This window comes from Balaenoptera musculus, chromosome 2 (assembly GCF_009873245.2).
Source record: "Balaenoptera musculus isolate JJ_BM4_2016_0621 chromosome 2, mBalMus1.pri.v3, whole genome shotgun sequence".
Taxonomy (NCBI): domain Eukaryota; kingdom Metazoa; phylum Chordata; class Mammalia; order Artiodactyla; family Balaenopteridae; genus Balaenoptera; species Balaenoptera musculus.
Genome location: NC_045786.1, coordinates 36,283,554 through 36,300,384, shown reverse-complemented (window position 1 = coordinate 36,300,384; position 16,831 = coordinate 36,283,554). Strand labels below are relative to the sequence as shown.

Here is a 16,831-nt window from a genome sequence, read left to right as displayed (position 1 = left end):
TACAACTCACCTGTTTAAAGTGTATAAATCAATGGTTTTTTTAGTATAGTCACAAAAATGAGCAATGATCACCACAGTCAATTTTAGACCATTTTCATCACCTCAAAAAGAAACTCTGCATCCGTTAGCTATCACCACCCACACTCCCTCATTTCCACTAGCCCTAAGCAACCACGAATCTATTTTCTGTCTCTACTGATTTTCCTATTTGGACATTTCATATAAATGGAATTGTATGATATGTGGTCTTTTGTGACCAGCTTCTTTCTTAGCGTAATGTTTTCAAGGTCCATCCAGTTTGTAGCATATGTCAGTACTTCATTTCTTCTTAGGGCTGAATAATATTCTACTGTATGGATATATCATATTTTGTTTATTCATCAGGTGATTTGCACTGTTTCCCATTTCATTTGGGTTGATTTCACCTTTTGGTTATTATAAATAATGCTGCTAAAATATTTGTGTACAAGTTTTTGTGTGCATATATGTTTTCATCTCCCTTGGGTATATACCTAGGAGTGGGATTGCTGGGTCAAACGGTAACTCTGTTTAATGTTCTGAGGAATTGCCAAACTGTTTTCCAAAGTGGCTGTACCATTTTACATTCCTACCAGCATTGTATGAAGGCTCTGACTTCTCCACATCCCTGTCAACACTTATTATCGATTTTTTTTTTATTATATCGTGAAGGCACAGGTGAGCCAGGTTGTCAAGCAGGTGAGCAAAGAGAGTTGGAAGCATTATGCAGGCATAAGGAGGACCAGCAGAAAGTGGTCACCAGGCCTCATGAGAGACCCTCAGCCAGAATCATTCAGATGAGCTGCTCTCAGATTCTTGACCCTCAGAAACCATGCAAGACAATAAATGTTTATTGTGTTAAGCTACTAAATTTTGGAATAAATTGTTATGCAGCAATAGACAACCAATACACTGTCCCAGCCTAAAATAACCTTTTTTCCATTCTCTCCCTCCTTTTTTTTTTTTTTTTTTTTTCCACATTTGGGCTTCTCCAAAGGGTAGCAGTTAAACTATTGATCTTCAGACTATGGCATCTGTACATAAAAACTTTCCAGGGGTTACACGGACATGGATAGTTTTAAGAGTATCAGTTTCCAGATGTCCAGCATAATATTTAATCTTTCCCAGAGCTGCTCTGCCTGGAAATAAGCCAGCAGTCGAGGCTTCCTGCTGGTTATCTTTTCACAATAGCCCTTCTTTTTTTTTTTTAATAATTTTTTTAATTTAGTTATTTTTGGCTGCGTTGGGTCTTCGTTGCTGCACACACACTTTCTCTAGTTGCAGCGAGCGAGGGCTACTCTTCATTGCGGTGCGCAGGCTTCTCACTGCAGTGGCTTCTCTTGTTGCGGAGCACGGGCTCGAGGCGCGCGGGCTTCAGTTGTTGTGGCTCACGGGCTCTAGAGCGCAGGCTCAGTAGTTGTGGCGCAGAGGCTCAGTTGCTCTGCGGCATGTGGGATCTTCCTGGACCAGGGCTGGAACCCGTGTCCCTTGCATTGGCAGGCGGCTTCTTAACCACTGCGCCACCCAATAGCCCTTCTTTTTATTAGAAAGGTAAAACTATACCTCTCACTCATCCTGAATATTACATTACACTGTAAGATTTCATTGCTTTGGAATTTTAAAACCTCCAGTGGGCTAAATGAAGGGACAATTTGAAATGTTGGTATCGATGTTGAGAGAGTGAATGACATTATCGAACGGGTAAGAAATTTTTTTGTTAAGCTGAGTGGTTTCCAGTTCTTTGCTTTCAACAAAATTGAAGGACGATCTAATCAAGTGTCAGCTGATGCATGATTAAAAGTGATTTTTCGTGATATATTACTATGTAATTTTTGGCATGCATTTCAGAAAGATTTCAAAGAACTGAGTGGCATTGCTATAAAAAAGCAGTTTCCTTTTCCATCTACTTCTGTAGGTGAGCAAGTCTGCTCAGTGCTTACATCTACAATATGAAAAATAGAAAGACAATTGACACTAATTCCTGTTGCATTTTAGAATATACCATTTTCATCCACGGATACACAAATTAACTTAAAAAAAAAAAGGAAAAAGCCCCATCTGCTTCATCAAGAAATGCATTTCCATTTTACTTTTTTTTGTTTAATAATTATTTGTCAAAATGTGTAATGTATTATGTTATTTTGCTTACATACAACTAAAAGTTGTATTGATAAATTAATCCAGAAGAAAAAAGAGGTTGCTATTTAGAGACTTATAATTCTAGGAAAAATAAGGAAAAAAATGTAAATCTCAGGTCATAGATGTATATTTTTTTTGTAGAGAAATATCACAGATGATCAATTAAAGACTTTCTAAGCATAGAGAAATAATACATTAGGACAAAATTCTTCTGAGAAGTGAAATGGAAATACTAGCTCAGGAGGAAAAAGAACAATGTAAAATTTCTAATGTTTTAGAAGAGGTCTTGCATTTTTAAAGGTAGTTGAGGAAGGATATCAAATTGCTATAGCATTTAAGACTCCACTGAATAAATTTAAAAAGGCTATAAAATAGTTTTATTTGAATATGTGAATATTTATAATATGCCACAAAGGATATCTTTTGCAATCATTTATACTTTATAAAATAATAGCTTTATTAAGACATAATTAAGTTACCATAGAGTTCACCCTTTTGAAGTTTATAATTTAGTATTTTTAGTATACTTACAGAGTTGTGCATCCATCACCACTAATTCCAGAACACTTTCATCACCCCAAACGAAACCCCATAACCAGCAGTCACTCCCCATTACCTACTCCTTCAGCCCCTGATAACTAGTAATCTACTTTTTGTCTCCAGCATTTGCCTGTTCTGGACATTTCATATAAATGGAATCCTATAATATGTGATTTTGGTATCTGGCTTTTTTCATTGAGTTTAATGTTTTCCAGGTTCATCCATGTTGTAGAACATATTCTTTTAATACCTGAATAGTATTCCATTGTAGGAATATACCATATTTTGTTTATCCATTCATCAATTGATGGATACATGGGTTGTTTCCACTTTTTTGGCTATTATGAAAAATGCTGCTCTTAACATCCATGTACAAGTTTTTGTGTGGACATATGTTTTCATTTCTCTTGGGTATATTCTGAGGAGTGGAATTGCTGGGTAATATGGTAACTCTATGATTAACCTTTTGAGAAACTGCCAAAGTCTTGTCCAAAGTGGCTGCACCGTTTTTGCATTCTTATCACCAGTGTATGAGGGTTTCACTTTCTCCATGTCCTCATCAATACTTGTTTTGTCTATCTTTTGGATTACGCCATTCTAGTAGACATAAAGTAGTATCTCATTGTGGTTTTGATCTGCATTTCCCAGATGCCTAATCATGTAGGGCATTTTTCATGCATATACTGCCATTTGTATATCTTCTTTGGAGAAATGTCTATTTAAATCCATTGTCCATTGTGATGGGTGATTTTATGTGTCAACTTGGCTGAGTCACCATATCTAGATATTTGGTCAAACATTAATATTACTAAACTCTTCCAACACAACACATATGCAATAAGGTTTTGAGGAAAAGAACAAAAGAAAAAACTTTTTTTTAAAAGGAATCTGATTCACTTTGTTATAAAGCAGAAACACACCATTGTAAAGCAATTATACTCCAATAAAGATGTTATAAAAAAACCATAATGGAAATGAATATGAAAAAGAATATATATGTATAATGAACCATTTTGCTGTACAGTAGACATTAACACAACATTGTAAATCAATTATACTTCAATAAAATAAAATTTTAAAATTATTTATTTATTTATTTTTGGCTGCATTGGGTCTTCGTTGCTGCTTGCGGTCTTTCTCTAGTTGCAGAGAGCGGCGGCTACTCTTCGTTGTGGTTCGCGGGCTTCTCACTGTGGTGGCTTCTCTTGTTGCAGAGCATGGGCTCTAGTTGCGTAGGCTCTAGTAGTTGTGGCCCACGGGCTTAGTTGCTCCGCGGCATGTGGGATCTTCCCGGACCAGGGATCGAACCTGTGTCCCCTGCATTGGCAGGCGGATTCTTAACCACTGCGCCACCAGGGAAGCCCAGCAAAAACATTTTTAAAGCTACAGTTCAGCACTTTTTCTCCCTAGCCATAACTTTTATGATCCAAACAGCTTCTCTTAATTTCCATTTCTGGGGTCAAAGCCAGCAGCCAGCTGTTTGTCTAACTACTTGCTCTGCAGTTGTGCACAGAAGTCAGGTTCAGTGGCTGCCCCTAACGACTTTGCTTATCTTTCTGCAATGAGGGACTTTGTGACCTTCGCTGAGAGACTGTCCTTTCAATAACCATTCTAAAGCTATATAATAAAAAAATGCCATTCATTTTTCTTTCCATTATTTCCACTTTTGATTGCTTTTAATTAATTAATTTATTTCTAAGTTCTGGGTTTTATTTATTTATTTATTTAGGCCATGCCGTGCAGCATGTATCTTATTTCCCCGACCAGGGATCAAACCTGTGCCCCCTGCACTGGAAGCATGGAGTCTTAACTACTGTACCGCCATGATAGTCCTGATTGCCTTTTCAATATAACATTTTCTGACAGCCTAATTGTGAAATCCATGGACACTGCCCTGAGCTCTCTTGACTGCTCTGTGTCATTCAATCCTATTTGCCCTCCCTTCTCCCCTGGCTCAGCTGTGATCTCCTCCCAGGCCACTGCCTGCTGGAATCTTTGCTGACTCCCTCCCTCAGCTGCTCCTCACACGCTGATATTCCCCAGGCTTCCATCTAGTTCCTCCTCTCACTCTCCACCTGCTCCGGGTGATCTCAGCCACGCTCACAGCTTCCACGTCCCCTTCTCTGAAAATGGCTCCAAACCCTTGTCTCTGGCCCTCATCTTCCCCCAGGTGGAGGCAGAGCTCTAGAGGAGCAGCTGTCTTCCTTTTTTTGGGGGTGTTGGTCGGCGTGCAGCATGTGGGATCTTAGTCCCCTACCCGGGATCGAGCCTACACCCCCTGTATTGGAAGCGTGGAGCCTGAACCACTGGACCGTCAGGGAAGTCCTGCAGCTGCCTTCCTGAACAGCCCGTCACCTCAAACTTGACACCCCCAGGTGTTGTTGCCTGTCACGTTCTCTTCTTTCTACTTTGATGTGCGGTGTGATATCCACCCTCTCAAGCCACACACCTGTGACCATCTCTATAGACCACTCTAGAAGATGTCTGGAGACCCCGTTGCCTTGGTAGACGTCCAGAGAGCCCACTTTCTTCAGCCTCTCTGCACACTGGCCTTTAGTGTCTGTGAGGTCCTGAACTGATTCTCTGGGTTCCAGTCCCCTCCTTGGACATTCCTGCTATAGGCCTTCAGTTTCATCCTTGTTTCTCAGCCTCTGTCTGCAGAGACTCAGCTTTTCTACCCATGCCCTTTGGGAAAAGAACTTGGCCGTGCATCCAAGGCTGGTCAGAAACGACACTTTGCCCTGTTGGCCCAGACCTCCGTCCTCACTCCTGGAGACAGCCAGCCAGGCTCCTCTTGCTGCCTGCCCCCAGGCACTCCGAGTTCTGTCCTGTGAGCCACAAGGAAAGGCTAAGGGTGGTGATGAGGAGAGCAGAGGACTGACCAGTCCCACACCTGGCTCCATTTTAGGAAGGCTTAACCCAAGAATAGGAGGTTCTGGATCCCAGTGGTGGAGACCTGCACTGCCGTTAACTTGGAGGAGTCCCCGGCTGTATCTCTTCTTCTGGGGCTCTGCACCAAATATCACTCCCCCAATTTAATCATGGCCATGACCCTCCTTGGAAGCCCCTCACACATCCCTCAGTGGGCTCATCCTGGCTCTTGCCAATGACAAGACAAAAACGCAAGAACTGAATGGCTTTCTCTGACCATGGCAGGGACAGTGGCCAAGTGACTACACGGACCTGGCCCTGCTGAGCTCCCATGGATCTTATCTCTTCCCTCCTTCACTCTGAAGTTCCCACAGGATGCTGTTTTTCCATTTCCCCTATTACCACCACACAGAGAGGCAGACTTCCAGCAGCTATTAGGGGACAAAGACGATGCTATCCTAACCCCATCCTGCTTGAAACTGGTTTCTGGGGTCTGGATCTCCATAAGGAAACTTTACTCCTGAAACCCCAAGACGGGCACATCACACTTGGGGTTCCGAAAAACTTCAGTCCCATTCTCTAATGCCCCCAAACTCTTCCTGTGGAAGAGAATGGTAAACATCGCTTCAGCCATGTCTGCTGAGGCCGAGTATGATGGTGATGCAGGACTGATGCACAAGATACTAGCTCCACTGTGTCCTGGACCACCACTAGGTCCATGGACACCTGGCCACTTCCTGGGAGGAGGGAAGGGAGGAATGAAGGTTGCTCCCAGAGGCAGCATCACAAAGCAAGAGGCTCTGGGACTAGTGCTTTGCCCCCTACCCCCAGCATCCAGGACTTATGACGATGGCTAGAGCCTGGATGTTCTTTCGGGTAAGAACCCTGCTCACCATTAGACCCTGGCTGGGCGGTCCTGGAATGTCCTCACCAACATAGCCTGTTTTAGGGATGCTTCAAGTGAAGTAGGACACATCTCCTTACTATGAGTCTGTATCCAAAAAAAACAAACTAATACTGAGCTAGACCAAGAAGCCCCTCTATACACACACACACATACACACAAATACACACAACACACAAATACACACAACAGACCCAAAGCATCCTTAATTCTTCCTGGGTAGCATGTACATTGCCCTTACTTTAGCCAAGGTCTCCCTTAAATGGTTCCCAAGGCCAAATGGACGGTACAACTGTGGAAGCACCACTTTGCCTTCTCCCCGATTATGATCCATCCTAGGCCCCCACATCCTTTATTGATCAATCAGAGCCTACTGTCCGAAGGGGCTCTGAATACTGCCTCTACTCTCCTGTGTGTCTGATTGTGTAACTAATCAGAATTACTCCATTGTGGGAAAGGATAGTCTCTTCAATAGATAGTGCTGGGAAAACTGGATAATCACATGCAAAAGAATGATCTTGGACCTCTATCCTACGCCACTCATCAAAATTAACTCAAAATGGATTAAAGACTTAAATGTAAGAACTGAAACCGTAAAAGTCCTAGAAGAAAACATAGGGGAAAACTCCATATAACACCAAAAGCACAAGCAACAAAAGCAAAAATAAACAAGCAGGACTACACCAAACTAAAAAGCTTTTGCACAACAAAAGAAACAATCAATAAAATGAAAAGGTAACCTATTTGCAACCTATCTATATGATAAGATATTAATCTCCAAAATATATAAGGAACTCATACAACCCAATAGCAAAAACCCCCAATAATCTGATTTTAAAATGGGCAGAGGACCTGAATAGACCTCTTTTTTCTAAAGAAGAGATTGAGATGGCCAACAGGTGCATAGAAAGATGCTCAACATCACTAATCATTTGGGAAATGCAAATCAAATCAAAAACTATCATCTCACACCTGTTAGCATGGCTATTATAAAAAAGACAAGAGATAAGTGTGGATAAGGATGTGGAAAGGGGAACTCTTGTTCACTGTTGGTCTAAATGTACATTGGTGCAGCCACTATGGAAAACAGTATGGAGGTTCCTCAAAAAATTAAAAATAGAACTATCATATGATCCAGCAATCCCACTTCTGGGTACATATCTGAAGGAAATGAAATCATTATCTTGAAGAGATATCTGTACTCCTATGTTCATTGCAGCTTTAGTCACAATAGTCAAGATATGTCCATCAATGGATGAACGTGTAAAGAAATACACACACACACACACACACACACACACACACACACACACACACGCAATGGAATATTATTCAGCCGTAAAAAGAAGGCAATCCTGCCATTTCCAACAACATAGATGAACTTTGAGGGCACTATGCTAAGTGAGATGAATCAGACAGAGAAAGACAAATACCGTATGAACTCACTTATGTGTGGAACCTGAAAAAGCTGAACTCATAGATACAGAAAGTAAACTGGTGGTTGCCAGGATCTGGGGGGTGGGGGGAATGGGGAGATATTGGCCAAAGGATACAAACTTCCAGTTATACGATGAATAAGTTCTGGGGATCTAATATACAGCATGGTAACTATAGTTAACAATACTGTACTATATCCTCGAAAGTTGCTAAGAGAGTAGATCTTTTTTTTTTTTTTAAACATCTTTGTTGGAGTATAATTGCTTTACAATGGTGTATTAGTTTCTGCTTTATAACAAAGTGAATCTGCTATACATATATATATATATCCCCATATCTCCTCCCTCTTGCGTCTCCCTCCCACCCTCCCTATCCCACCCCTCTAGGTGGTCACAAAGCACCGAGCTGATCTCCCTGTGCTATGTGGCTGCTTCCCACTAGATATCTGTTTTACATTTGGTAGTGTACATATGTCCATGCCACTCTCTCACTTCGTCCCAGCTTACCCTTCCCCCTCCCTGTGTCCTCAAGTCCATTCTCTACATCTGTGTCTTTATTCTTGTCCTGCCCCTAGGTTCTTCAGAACTTTTTTTTTAAATTCCATATATATGTGTTAGCATACGGTATTTGTTTTTCTCTTTCTGACTTACTTCCCTCTGTATGACAGACTCTAGGTCCATCCACCTCACTACAAATAACTCCATTTCATTTCTTTTTATGGCTGAGTAATGTTGCATTGTATATATGTGCCACATCTTCTTTATCCATTCATCTGTCGATGGACACTTAGGTTGCTTCCATGTCCTGACTATTGTCAATAGAGCTGCAGTGAACATTGTGGTACATGACTCTTTTTGAATTATGGTTTTCTCAGGGTATACGCCCAGTAGTGAGATTGCTGGGTCGTATGGTAGTTCTATTTTTAGTTTTTTAAGGAACCTCCATACTGTTCTCCATAGTGGCTGTATCAATTTACATTCCCACCAACAGTGCAAGAGGGTTCCCTTTTCTCCACAACCTCTCCAGCGTTTATTGTTTGTAGATTTTTTGATGATGGCCATTCTGACTGGTGTGAGGTGATACCTCATTGTAGTTTTGATTTGCATTTCTCTATTGATTAGTGATGTTGAGCATCCTTTCATGTGTTTGCTGTCAATCTGTATATCTTCTTTGGAGAAATGTCTATTTAGGTCTTCTGCCCATTTTTGGATTGGGTTGTTTGTTTTTTTGATATTGAGCTGCATGAGCTGCTTGTAAATTTTGGAGATTAATCCTTTGTCAGTTGCTTCATTTGCAAATATTTTCTCCCATTCTGAGGGTTGTCTTTTCATCTTGTTTATGGTTTCCTTTGCTGTGCAAAAGCTTTTAAGTTTCATCAGGTCCCATTTGTTTATTAAGAGAGTAGATCTTAAACGTTCTCACCACACACATAAAAGAAAGGTAATTATGTGAGGTGATGGAGGCTGTAACTAACCTTATTGTGGTAATCATTTCGCAATAAATATGTGCATCACATCATCACATGTACACCTTAATCTTACTTAAAGTTATATGCCAACTATATCTCAATAAAGCTGGGGGTGGGGGAAGAAGAACCCCATTGCATAGAAGTAGTGTCTCACCACGAACATTTGCTTTGAGCTCTGGCACGGCATCATGGGGGCAGGGGAGGGGAATGAGGTGGAGGGCAATTAGATCTGGAAATAGAAGCTGAGAGGATGAGAGGGTCACGCTTCCAGGGGCTTCTTACAGGCCTGCAGCAGCAGCAGGTCTTCTGAGCTTAGGAGCACTTCTCCTGTATTCACTCCTGGCTCCTGGCTGCTCTCTCTGCTCCAGGGGTGTTACAGGCCCCACCTGGTCAGGCCAGAGTCTCAGAAGTCCTGCCCCAGCACGCTGTGGGGCAACACGGAGTGACCTGGGAGTCTGTACCCACACAGAGATCACAGGTGACCCCCACCATGTTCAGAGGCTGTGGCGCTGGGCATCATCCTTGACACCGGCCCTGACTATTCATGGGCCTGGAGGGGTGTGGATTCAGGTGGATTCAAGAGAACAGGAATGGAACTTCCCTGGTGGTCCAATGGTAAAGAATCCACCTTCCAATGCAGGGGATGCGGGTTCGATCCCTGGTCAGGGAACCAAGATCCCACACGCCGTGGAGCAACTAAGCCCTCACTCCACAACTACTGAGCTTGCACGCCTCAACTAGAGAGCCCGCATGCAGCAAACTACAGAGCCCACATGCTTTGGAGCCCGCGTGCCACAACTAGAGAGAGAAAAGATCCTGCATGCCTCAACAAAGATCCTGTGTGCCGCACCTAAGAGCTGATGCAGCCAAAAATAAATTAAATAAATAATAAAATAAATATTTTTTTGAAAAAAGAGAGAGAACAGGACTGCTGGGTGCTGGGGGTCCAATGAACGAGACATGATTCCTGGTGGAAAAGAGGCCCCAGACAAGTGAATAAGTGATTGACCCATCTGGGCTGGTGCACAGCTTCTCAGAGACACCACTTCCCTCTGTCCTGGGACCCCAGGATACCTCCCCCTCTTAAAGCACAGGCTCTGGTCACATGGGCCAAAATCACACAGTTTCCCTCTGTGGCTCCAGTATCACACCTGAGTGTCACCTTGTAGGCAGGAATCCTCCTTGAAACCATTTTGTCTCTATGGTCCACTGGCTGTACGTCCCATGGCTCTCCTCAGGAGAGTCCCTGCCCAGTGTAAGCATAGCATCATGCTGCTTCGCTCAGGAGGACGTGGAAAGTCTACATGTCCTGCATTCTGAGGGCTCCACTGCTGGCAAGTCCCAACTCCCCTGGGTATCAGGGAAGTTATCCCCCACCCCTCATATCCTAGCTCTACCTCCCCACACAGCCTGGCCTTCTCCAGTGGACATTGCTGTTCCTTCTGACCTCCTTCAGTATCCTTTCATGTAAGTCCCACACAAGGCCCTGGCTCAGGCTGTTCTTCCTGCTGAGAGCTCCCCGCCCATCCACCATGGCCCATGCCTGTCACAGCCTCACGAGGACCACTGCGTTCCTAATATCCATTAGTAACCCACTCTCGTCAGCACCCAAATCAGAGACCGGGAGCTCATCCTTGACATCCCGAAATCTAACTAATGTCCAGTTAACTCTGATTCTGGTTCTGTCTCCTCAATCTCCAGGTAACATCCCTCTACACCCTCCCCTTACCTCTCCTTGAGGTCACTTTGCTCTGGATTCAGAAAGTCCTGTGTTTGCATTGTCTCTGCTACTTCCTAGCAGTGTAACCCTGGGAAAATCCTCTCTCTAGGCCTTACTTTCATGAGTCCGTGAAATGGGTTTATTAATAGTTTCTACCTCATAAAGTTGGCATTCAGAGGAAACAACACGTGTGTACAATGCTCAGCACAGTACATGGCTCAAAGTAAGTCTTCAATAAACGTTAGCTGCTGTTATTGTTGTTACTGTTACTATTACTGCTATTATTACTAGGACCTCAGCATCTCCCACCTGGGCTAGGTTAGAAGTCTCCCACCTGATCACTCATGGAGGGGGAGGGCTGGGGCCAGAAAGGGAAAACTCACAGCGACCAGAGCAGTGTAGAGTCACCTGTGGCCACAGTGGGATCATTCTGTCCCTTGAAGACAGCTGAAAATGCGAGAAGGCACCAAAGCAGAGCAGCCTCACATCCAGACACGGGCACTGGCTATGAGATCACCCCTTCTTACAGCAAGAGTTTCCAAGGGACCTGGGCAGAGATGTGAATTCTAAGGATGGAGGGTCCCTTGGAAAGCATATAACTCAATTTCCTGAATTTACGATGTCAAAACTGAGTCCCTGTGAGGAAAAATGGCTTACTGTGGCCGATGTCATTTAACAAGGATTGATCTGGGGCTCCTCAGTATCCAGCACCGTTCTGAGTGCTGGACTCAACCCAGGCAGGTAAAGAGTTGCATCTGGACCCATTTTCCCACAAAACCATACCACCTATGGGCTGAGGAGCAGCCCAGCTAAAAATAACACTCACATTTCCATGTGCTTCCAAAAGGGAGAAAACCAGAATTCTGTGTTAGCAGTAAATCATCCTGAGAAGCTCTTTCAGCCTGTTGCTGGAATGTGAAACACTAAATCAAAGCGTTAAACAGGCAACAAGACTGGAAACCACTGAGCACAGATGCTAATAAGAACAAATTCTTCCACGCCAGCATTTTCCCTGTGAATAAACCAACACAAACTGGTCTGGGACCTGGGTAGCAAAGGAGGAGTATTGCAACATACCCCACAGTTGACACTCCCTTTTCCCCTCAACATCCAGACTCTTTCCATGTCTTAAAAAAATGTTCACAATTGGGGGAGAAAGGAATATTAACAATAAATTGTCATTTTATAAATGTAAAGCCAAGGCTTAGAGAAAGACAGTAATAAATCACAGTCTAACGAATATATTAGCTGGGTAGCTTCTACTCTATGCAGTTGATCCATAGTTTAAAAAAAAAAAAGACTTTTGCCTAAGTCTTATATGGGAGGTGTGTTCCTGTGCTTTAATTAGAAAAGTCACCCCCCAAAAAAGTTTTTTAACCTTTTACGGGTCATGGATATCCCTGAGAATCTACTGAAAGCTGTGAATTCTCTCCCCAAAAGTGAGCCCATAAGGGCACAAACATAATTTTGCTTACAATTTTAGAAGCTCACCAATGTAGCCCCTGGCAATTTCTGAGCCACAGCTAAAGAAACTTGCTTTAAAGTATTAGCTGTATAGTTTTGCAAGATGGTTCAAATCAGCACAGCCCACACCTGAAAACTTTCTATAGGAGGAGGGGGTATGCATAACAAATGAAAAATGATTACAAAGCTGTTTTTCAGTATTTGAATCAAAGCATAAAATTATCATTTGTCAGCATGCACACGCAGATTAAAATAAAAGGTATTTATCAGCCCGATACCATAGCCAAATGGTATCAACATTTAGGGTTCCAAACTGTTCGAACAAATGGACCCCTGCACTAAAAATACCCTAAAGACACACTGCAAGAATCACCAGCCTCTCTCTATGTGCATCTGAGGCTTTCACGTCCTGTACCAACACCACATTCTTGAATCCTTGCTCCAAGAAGGCACAGGAAATGTTCGCACTGTTTATTGCAATGTACACATCTGTAATTTAAGATGATATCTCTTCTCACCTAAAGGAAAGATACTGCATTGACACTCTGGTACTAAGTTACTGAGCTTCTAATATACAATTTGCATTCGAAGAATGCCTATCCAAAAACTTGCCTGTTAATTTAAGGATCCATAAATTCTTCTTTTAACCCGGAGGCTCTGGATAACTGCTAGAAAACTGCATCCGCGTTCAGCAGGCTTTCCCTCCCGGTGACCTCTGTGTGCCCTGCGGGCTACCCCTGCCTGTTTTAGCCCAGGGTTCTACAAGTGGGGCAGCAAAGGCAAGGGTAACATGAGCTGGCTCCGGCTGCAAATAGCAACAGGCCTTTCATGAGTGAAAGCCCAAATATAGACCTGCCCACTGCTGACTGCTCAAGTGTCACCAGGAGAGGTTACATGCTGTCCCCTGAGTTACTTCATTTACTGTGGGGATTGGAGTCCGGTGGCTCCACCGAGGGCCTGATGTATGGTCATGAATAGAGGGCTGGGGGCTGTCACAGCAAGGGCAGGAGGGTGGCTGCAGGCCACGCAGAGAAGGAGGACTTCTGAGAGTCCCCAGGCTGTGCACCTTCCACCTGGCCTGAGGGGCTTTTCCCAGAGTCTTTTGAATAAGCACAACTCTGAAGGTAATCAAATGCAACTTAATTTTTTTTCTCCCACTATTCCTTGAACATTTACTCATTTATTCCCCTCTCTGGATAAAAATCCAGCACACCCATGACTTCCTGCTCCCTCTTAGGTAATAACACAGAGTCCTGGGGTCACTTGAAGGCATAGTCTCCATTCAGTAAGGGAATGTACAGTCCAATACGTTAATTAAAAAGTCAAACTTAGGGGACTTCCCTGGTGGTGCAGCGGTTAAGAATACGCCTGCCAATGCAGGGGACACGGGTTCTAGCCCTGGTCCAGGAAGATCCCACATGCTGCGGAGCAACTGGGCCCGTGCACCACAACTACTGAAGCCCGCGCGCCTACTCCCTGTGCTCCGCAACAAGAGAAGCCACCGCAATGAGAAGCCCGCGCACCGCAACAAAGAGTTGCCCCCCTTCGCCGCAACTAGAGAAAGCACGCACGCACAGCAACGAAGACCCAACGCAGCCGAAAATAAGTTAATTAATTAATTAATGAATTAAAAACAAAGTCAAACTTAGTTTAGCCAGCATCAAAATCTTCTCCCCTCCCCAGCTGAGGCCTCTGTAGCTGGAAGTCTGCCCTGGGAAAGGAGGGGATGAGGTCGGCCTCTTGTTCCCACACCTCCTCCCTGAGCTGCTGTTTTGTTTGCCAGGGGCAGGAGGCGCTAAGGTGATAAGACAGCTCCTATCTGAGTTGATGCCACAGAGGGTGGGCTAGCTTCTGGCTCTCTGGGGCAGGCAGATGCTTAGAGCACTCTCTGTCTCTCTGAGCTTTTGTATATCTCTGGGGTTTACCATGATGAGCCCTTTCCCCTGGAGTTCCCATGACCAGGCTGAGAACCCCTCTATTCCAGGGGGTCCCTTGCACTCCTCCTCCAGGCCCTGGTGGGCCACCTCTGAGATTTCTCAAATGAGGTCTCCTCACCCTTGCAGCTGGTTCTCTCAGGCAGGATCTAGGTGACTCCTTGCTGGCTCTGTCGTCCTGCTGGCCCACATCTGGATATTGGGATGTAGGCTCCATCCTTGGTCCTGGCAAACTCTGGGGTGCAGACAATTCCAATGCAGCCACTCCCCCTGGCTCTGCCACCAAAGCAGCCAATCCTTTCTCCTCAGGCCACCATTGGCCCACTTGCAGGAAATACAGCGAGCTACCTGAAGGGTCCCTTTGAAGACCCCACACTGGGCTTGGGGATAGAGGGTGGGGCTTCCAACTCTCCCCCCCAGTCCAACAATAGCTCTCTCCAGAAAAATCGCTCCACCAGTCTCCCTCTCAAACACCCTCTTTTCTTCACTCTGATCTCTTTTTATTTTCTTCCACTGGTGGAGGGCATGAATTGGGTTCTGGACCATTTCCTTTAAAAGTCTGCATGTGGTGATTTGATCTCAGAATTTTACATCTATTGTTTTTTGAAACTTTAATCAAAATTTCATTTTTAAAATACTGTTACTGCCAGGTATCTATACAATAAACATACTGGAAGCCAAATAAAATATCAAAAGCAAACAATTTGAAAGAATAAATTATGCAAAGATATATGTACAAGAATGTTCACCACAGCATTATCTATACTGGCAGAAAATTGAAATTAATCTATTCCTACCACTACAGAATTCTTTAAATAAATCACAATACTGTCAGCTCAGTTTTGGCAAGTATTAAAAATAATGATGTAGATACTTATTTTTTAAATTAATTAATTTATTTATTTTTGGCTGCATTGGGTCTTCGTCGCTGTGCGCGGGCTTTCTCCAGTTGTGGTGAGCAGGGGCTACCCTTTGTTGTGGTACGCGGGCTTCTCATTGCGGTGGCTTCTCTTGTTGCAGAGCATGGGCTCTAGACGCGTGGGCTTCAGTAGTTGTGGCACGCAGGCTTCAGTAATTGTGGCTCGCGGGTTCTAGAGCGCAGGCTCAGTAGTTGTGGCGCACAGGCTTAGTTGCTCCGCAGCATGTGGGATCTTCCCAGCCCAGGGCTCGAACCCGTGCCCCCTGTTATTGGCAGGCGGATTCTCAACCACTGCGCCACCAGGGAAGCCCAATGCCTATTTTTTTAATGTGGAAAATGTCCACAATATATTTGTAAGTAGAAAGAGTATGCAAAATATTATTACAGTATAATTTTATACATATACACACACACACACAAAATGAAAGCAGGGTTTATCTTTTTTGAGTTATTTTACTTATATCTTTATATCTTTGAAATGCCCATTTTATAATAATTATATATACCTTTTATTACTTTTTAAAATTATTTTTTATTGTAAAATAATATATAATACTTGGCTTAGAAAAAAGCAAATACTACAAAAGAACCATAAAGTGAATGTAAACCAGTCATGCATCCTGGTAACAACAATTATTAGGTTTGGCGTATACTTTTCCATATTTTTTCTTTTTTTTTTTTTTTTTTTTTTTTTTTATAAATTTTATTTACTTATTTATTATTATTATTATTACTTTTTTTTTTTGGCTTTGTTGGGTCTTCGTTTCTGTGTGAGGGCTTTCTTTAGTTGCGGCGAGCTGGGGCCACTCTTCATCGCGGTGCGCAGGCCTCTCACTGTCATGGCCTTTCGTTGCGGAGCACAGGCTCCAGATGCGCAGGCTCAGTAGTTGTGGCTCACGGGCCCAGTTGCTCCGCGGCATGTGGGATCTTCCCAGACCAGGGCTCGAACCCGTGTCCCCTGCATTGGCAGGCAGATTCTCAACCACTGCGCCACCAGGGAAGCCCAATGCCTATTTTTTTAATGTGGAAAATGTCCACAATATATTTGTAAGTAGAAAGAGTATGCAAAATATTATTACAGTATAATTTTATACATATACACACACACACACAAAATGAAAGCAGGGTTTATCTTTTTTGAGTTATTTTACTTATATCTTTATATCTTTGAAATGCCCATTTTATAATAATTATATATACCTTTTATTACTTTTTAAAATTATTTTTTATTGTAAAATAATATATAATACTTGGCTTAGAAAAAAGCAAATACTACAAAAGAACCATAAAGTGAATGTAAACCAGTCATGCATCCTGGTAACAACAATTATTAGGTTTGGCGTATACTTTTCCATATTTTTTCTAAGAATATATACATTTATTCCCCTTTCACAAGAAATAAAAATTTCTTTTATAA

The 16,831-nt window shown here is 43.1% G+C and overlaps 1 protein-coding gene across 1 annotated transcript in view; it reads right to left on the bottom strand.

Annotated features, from left to right (window-relative positions):
• The window catches only part of FSD2 (fibronectin type III and SPRY domain containing 2), a 40,757-nt gene extending 27,440 nt beyond the window's left edge, over nucleotides 1–13,317 (bottom strand). The window contains exon 1 of the mRNA XM_036843273.1: nucleotides 13,174–13,317. The gene's annotated coding sequence lies outside the window, so the exon portion shown is untranslated. The remainder of the gene's footprint in view (nucleotides 1–13,173) is intronic.
• Between the last annotated feature and the right edge of the window lie 3,514 nt (nucleotides 13,318–16,831).